We start from the raw sequence: 6698 nt of genomic DNA on the forward strand, positions 1-6698 counted from the left end.
CTCCCGGTCAGGAGGCACTGCAGGGCACCTCCTCGGCGCTGTGGCGCGCAGGGAGGCCGGGCCAGGCCGCGGCGTGGGGCTCATGCCTCCAGGAGGGATCACAGCGGGCCAGCACGACAGCACGACAGGACGAGCCACAGAGCCCCGGTGTCATCAGCACGGGCTTCCCCTCCACTCTGCTCCCCTGGGCCCGGGAAGGGCAGAGGGGCAGGTGGAACCGCGGGGGAGGACGGGGAACGAGAGATCAGGAATCAGCCCCTGCTGCCTGGCCTAGGGGGGCAGGGGCAGGTAGATTAGGGTACTGGTTGCTGGTGCCCCGTGGTTGCCCCCCTCTCCTTGCTGCCCTGACGCCAGGCCGCAGATAAGGCCTGTGGAGGAGACAGGGGCTGCAGCCAGCCTGCGACTGGGGAGAGACGAGGAGAGCGTCTCAGCGTCTGGCCTGCCCCTGGATTCCTGAGCTCCGGTGTGAGAGCTGGGCTGCTGGCTCTGCTCGGCCTGCGTCTCTGTCTGTCTGCAGAGAGTGTGTGGGTGCGTGCAGGGCAGGCTGCTGTTGAGATAAGATAAGATAAGGCTTTATTGATCCCGAAGGGCGGGACTTTATTGAGGCTTTACAGCCGCCCAGCCCAAGAAAACCAAGATAGACATCAGAATAGGCTCAAAATAAACTACAGCATTAGAATAATTCAAAAGTATATAGATTACAAAAATAAAATAAAATACATAGAGCTGGGGTGTCAGCAGTGAAGTGGGGCGTGGGTGCCTGTCCCAGAGCCCACGGGGGGCCTTGCCGGGGCGGGCGGGGAACGAGGGGTGCTGTTTGTGGGGGTAACGCAGCCCCCTCTGCTCTCACTTCTCCAGGATGTTCTCCTTGTCCTGACTTCCAGCAAAATCCGGTCAAAACCGTCGCGGGGCAAACGGCCACAAGTGCGATGTCCGGTTTCCTCTGCTCCGCCGCGCGTCTCCGCGGAGATGGGGCGGCAGGGCCGCGTCACTGTTCAGCTCGGCTTTGAAACCTCTGGACACGGAGCAAACCCTTCTTCTGCAGCTCTGGGGTGCGGGCCAGAACTCGCACGCTGCTATGTGCCGCGGTCCGGTACCGTGACCTCGCCCTGCTCAGCGGCGCGCCCTGCTGGGACTTCCCCGCGGCCACCACAGGGACCCCACGAGGGCAGAGGGGGCAGGGGGGCAGGGGGGCAGAGTCAGCCCGCTGGCCAGCGGCTCTGAGGCCTCGGGAATGAGCGCCCTCTTGTGTCCTCCTTTCGGCCCTGCTGTCCGGCCTGAAGCTGTCCGGCTTCGCGTCTCGGAACAGAAGAAAGGTGGCAAACGACCTGTGTTTAGCAGTTAGAAGCTGAATGATCCCAGGGTCTCACCCGGATCATTCCTGAAAGAAAAAGGGCTTCGGCTTCAACAGCAGGGCTTGGGCGTTTGCTCCACACTCCCACAGCTCTCGGTTTTAAATGCACCTGCCTGTATTTTCCACGGGAGCCCCGAGGGTCAGCATCTGTGTGGCAAGTCCTGGCAGAGGGGGCTGCTGGGATACCAGAGTGCTAGTCCAACCCAGGACAGAGGCGGCTGGCTCCAGGGCCCCTGTGTGCTTCTCTGGGCTTCTGTTCTCTTGTTTCAATTTCACGCTCTGTGGATTTGGTGGCTGTAGTGAAAAAAACATGATGTAAAACAGTCACTGGAATAATAACAACGAGGTCAGGTCATGCAGAAATTAGGGCGTGGAAACATGATATTGTAAGTGGTTAATGCTGGGGCTAATTTATACTGTAGTAACCCCTGACAACAGTGCTGCAGCAACAGTACAACACTGTATCCACTGGCTCTATCACAGTACACAGCAGTACAGTACAACACTGTATCCACTGGCTAGATCACAGTACACAGCAGTACAGTACAACACTGTATCCACTGGCTAGATCACAGTACACAGCAGTACAGTACAACGCTGTATCCACTGGCTAGATCACAGTACACAGCAGTACAGTACAACGCTGTATCCACTGGCTCTATCACAGTACACAGCAGTACAGTACAACGCTGTATCCACTGGCTCTATCACAGTACACAGCAGTACTGTACAACACTGTATCCACTGGCTCTATCACAGTACACAGCAGTACAGTACAACACTGTATCCACTGGCTAGATCACAGTACACAGCAGTACTGTACAACACTGTATCCACTGGCTCTATCATAGTACACAGCAGTACTGTACAACACTGTATCCACTGGCTCTATCACAGTACACAGCAGTACAGTACAACACTGTATCCACTGGCTAGATCACAGTACACAGCAGTACTGTACAACACTGTATCCACTGGCTCTATCACAGTACACAGCAGTACAGTACAACACTGTATCCACTGGCTAGATCACAGTACACAGCAGTACTGTACAACACTGTATCCACTGGCTCTATCACAGTACACAGCAGTACAGTACAACACTGTATCCATTGGCTCTATCACAGTACACAGCAGTACTGTACAACACTGTATCCACTGGCTCTATCACAGTACACAGCAGTACAGTACAACACTGTATCCACTGGCTCTATCACAGTACACAGCAGTACAGTACAACACTGTATCCACTGTCTGTATCACAGTACACAGCAGTACTGTACAACACTGTATCCACTGTCTGTATCACAGTACACAGCAGTACTGTACAACACTGTATCCACTGGCTCTATCACAGTACACAGCAGTACTGTACAACACTGTATCCACTGGCTCTATCACAGTACACAGCAGTACAGTACAACACTGTATCCACTGGCTAGATCACAAAACACATTGTATAGGACAATACTGTATCCCTTGGAAATATCACAGCACAGTTCACAATGGCTACAGCATAATAGGTTGTCCCTTGGCTATTCCACAGCACAGAGCACATTATCTAGTGTGAGATTTTAGACTCTGCAGATGGCTCCTGTATAATAACCAGACCATTCACACTGAGGTACCCATTTACAAAACGGTGCTGTTTTTGGCATCCTAATCTCCGTAATCAGGTTAGTGCCGCTGTGCTGGAGCCGTGCGGACGCCCCGGCCCACAGGGAGGGCCGAGGGGCTCCTGTGCCCGCGCAGGGTCACCGTGCTGGATGCTGGGCCGCAGCCCGTGTGTGAGCTGAGCCCGCTGCTCAGCCGGATCGCTGGAACAGGCCCTGGCCTAGATTCCGGCTCTCCGGTTACCTGCGGCTCTATTGTCCAGCACAGAGAAAGCGGCTCAGACACATTTCCCAGCCCCATTCACTGCCTGCCCGCTGTTTCCATCCGGCCTCCTTTCCTCCGCACCTGTGAAAGAGCCCGATTGTGTGCTGACAGAGGGAGGAATCCGCCTGGTCCGAAGGGGGACAGGCGGAAGAAAGAGACCGTCCCGGAGATACTCCTCTTAGCCCTGGGCGCCCTGCCTGCTTTGTGTGAACGGGGACAACACCTTAGACACCTGCAGAGACTGCTGGGAGGGGAGTCTCTTCTGCACCTACCTGCCTGTCCGAGTGGCAGTGCGCTGGGGCTCCCTCTCCAGCAGGAGGCGCTGCAAGAGGCAGGGTGTGGGAAGGTACTGCTCTGGGAAGCTGACCCAGTGCCCGGCAGACTGTCCGGGCCGCACCAGGTCTCACTCTCCCCCAGAGGGTCCAGCAGCTGGCCGGGTGGACTGACAGGCTAGAGAAGTTCTGCGTCAGAATGTTTGGGGGTCCGGGCTCAGATCCTCTGGCTCCCGGTCCCTCAGGCAGGCTGCTCCTTCTCTGTCGACTTCCCCCATGAACAAAGGCTCAATGACTTCATTCGTGCTTCCAGGTGTGAAGCAGACAAAGTGGATTATAAACAGTATAAAATCAGAGGGGCAGGGAGAGAGGAGAGAGGAGAGGGGAGAGGGGAAAGGAGAGAGTAGATAAGGGAGAGAGGAGAGATGGGGTGAGGGGAGAGGGAAGCTGACGTCAGTGAACTGAGTTCCATGGTGAGAGCAGAGCTGAGGGGGAGCTGGGAGGAAGGAGCGACTCATCTGCCGAACCGCGCGTGATGATACTCCTCTCTGCCCCCAGGCCGCCGCGTCGCGGGCTGTGGGGCTGCTGTCCCGGCGGAGCCCTGGTCTCGGGGGACAGAGGGTGGCGCTCGTGGGGCTCAGGTCATGGGACCGCACACTCTGTGACGTAGAGGGGAGACACTACTGGGGCTGCTGTTTCTCGAGCTGTGCGGCTTCCCTTCCCCAGATGCCTTGCTGGCTTCTCTGAAACCACAGAAAGAAGTGATAATTGTGATCTTTAACCACGGCCAATAATATGAAACCACTCGATCGGCTTCTCTCTCGCTTTCTCTCTCTTCTTTTCTCCTCTCTCTTCCCTCCTTCTCCCTGCCTGTCTCTTCTACTCTTCCAGTGAGTCTGTCTCACCCTCTAACCTTCACACTCTGTCTCACTCTCCCTCTCACATTCACTCTCCCTCTCTGTCTCACTCTTCTGTTCTCAGTCTCTCTCCGTTCCTGCCCCCCTTGTCAGTGTCCTTCTCAAATTCAAATTCAAAAGAACTTTATTGGCATGGCGGCTGAGTTACAGCGCTCTTTCTGCCTCTCTGCCGCTCAGCGCCGGTCTCTCTGTGTCCCTCTCGCTCACCAGCACTCTTTTTCTCCCTCCGTCTCACACCAGTCGATTTTTTCTCTGGTCTTAATAATACTTCATAAGTATTTCCTGTTTGAGTTTCTCACTTCCTGTTTTTCGTACTTGGAAAAAAATCTGGGCTCAGTGAAGCTAAAATGCAGCTGTGCCGAGGTGGGGCTCATCGGGGGGGTAGGCGACAGGGCGAAGTGGGGGGGGGGGCAGGGGCTGTCAGCTGATGGACATACAAACAATCCCTTTTCCATCACAAAATACTTGCAAGTACCAGCATTAATCACACACTTTGCCCTCTTTCTGCTTTGAATTGAAAGAAAGACACAACAGTCACTCTCTCAGGTGCTGCAGGTCAGGCCTGTGTCTCTCTCTCGTCCCTCGGCTCTCGCCACAGTCCAGGATTTTCAATCAGATTGGGTCACCAAGTCAACCCTGTTCCCTCACGGACACACTGGGGGCTCAGTGAGTCTGACAGGAGGAGTGGGGTGTCTCACTGACACACTGGGGGTGCTGGCTGGAGGACTGGGGTGTCTCACTGACTCACTGTGGGCTCCCCAGTCCCTGACAGAGTGAGAGCTGACAGTGAGCACTCTGGGATTGGCTTTCCTGGAGGGCTAACTGTCCAAAAATGCATCTAAAATGGAGAAGAGGAGACACAGAGAGTTGTGGGAGTGTGGAACTACTGATGTTGAATCTGATTCCTTGACTTCTTTCCAGACACAGCTGGATGAGACCCTGGGACCAATGAGCCCCCAACTTCCCCACAACCCCCTCTCCGCTCTCGTGAACTGAACGTCAGAACAGTCACAGACCGGAGGGGCCTGTCGGTCAGCGAGTGATTATTTAGCATATTAGAAGGTGCTGAAAACCGCGGAGAGAAACGCCGGATGGGCTGGGGGTTGTGAAAGCAGTGAGCTGACCACTGTGGCCAGTTGCTTTCGCAATGGCCGCTCGGCAGGAGGTGGCGGGCCCCCGGCTCGACAGGGGCGTGCGCAGTCTGGGACACGTAACTGTTTCCTTGGAAGGCGGCCCAGGGCGAGAGGGAGCACCCCAAGAGAAGTCCCACTGGGTGCCCTGTGATACCGAGAGGGCTGGCGAGTCTCAGTATGAGCGGGCGGCTCTCTGGGGACCCCGCCAGTCTGCACACCTGCACCCCGCTCTCTGAGCCAGAAGCCTGCGGCTGCTGCAAGCCCTGGAGCCCCAGGGGCCCTGTCAGCATCTTGGAGGAAGGGTGCCGTGTGTGTGTGCGTCCGTGGGTGCGTGTGGGCTGGTGTGTATTCCCATGTGTGTGCGTTTGCAAACCTCCATTCATTTGTCTCACAGAGGTTAGGGAGGTAGTTAAACTTGCTTTCAGGTTAAGAAAAGTATATGAACGTGCAACTGGGCTTTGAATTAGCTCAGATGTATGAAGATAGCTCAGTGTAGCTCAGTCCAGCTCAGTCCAGTTCAGTCCAGCTCAGTGTAGCTCAGTCCAGCTCAGTCCAGCTCAGTGTAGCTCAGTCCAGCTCAGTGTAGCTCAGTGTAGCTCAGTCCAGCTCAGTCCAGCTCAGTGTAGCTCAGTGTAGCTCAGTCCAGCTCAGTCCAGCTCAGTGTAGCTCAGTCCAGCTCAGTGTAGCTCAGTGTAGCTCAGTCCAGCTCAGTCCAGCTCAGTGTAGCTCAGTCCAGCTCAGTGTAGCTCAGTGTAGCTCAGTCCAGCTCAGTCCAGCTCAGTGTAGCTCAGTCCAGCTCAGTGTAGCTCAGTGTAGCTCAGTCCAGCTCAGTCCAGCTCAGTGTAGCTCAGTCCAGCTCAGTCCAGCCCAGTTTAGCTTGGTACAGCCCAGGGGAGCCCAATGGGAGACACGGTGAGGCCCAGTGTAGCTCAGCCGGACCTATTCCAGTCAGAACAGCCTCTGCTAGTGAGCGGGAGTGTGTGTCAGCACCCCCTGCAGTCTGCCTCCAGCAGGGAGCAGGCAGGACTACGAGGGGGCGCTCGCCCGTGTCCACACGCGCTGACCGTGACAGCGCTTCCTGCGCCGCGCGGGTCCGGGGAGCAGCTGTCTCGTGAGCGGCGCCTCCGGTGGGCTGTGGGCTTCC

General features: G+C 56.1%; 1 long non-coding RNA gene across 2 annotated transcripts; it reads right to left on the reverse strand.

Moving 5' to 3' along the window:
• Window positions 1-572: 572 nt before the first annotated feature.
• LOC107077450 (uncharacterized) lies at window positions 573-4669 on the reverse strand. Of its 2 annotated transcripts, XR_011189324.1 has the most exons (3): window positions 4629-4669; window positions 3505-4247; window positions 573-1648 (listed from the first exon to the last, which is right to left on the reverse strand). It is a non-coding gene; the product is annotated as an uncharacterized lncRNA (long non-coding RNA). The 2 variants fall into 2 exon arrangements; XR_011189323.1 differs by lacking the exon at window positions 4629-4669 and having other exon boundaries at window positions 3505-4612.
• Between the last annotated feature and the right edge of the window lie 2029 nt (window positions 4670-6698).

This window comes from Lepisosteus oculatus, chromosome 4 (genome assembly GCF_040954835.1).
Source record: "Lepisosteus oculatus isolate fLepOcu1 chromosome 4, fLepOcu1.hap2, whole genome shotgun sequence".
In the NCBI taxonomy this organism is placed as follows: Eukaryota; Metazoa; Chordata; class Actinopteri; order Semionotiformes; family Lepisosteidae; genus Lepisosteus; species Lepisosteus oculatus.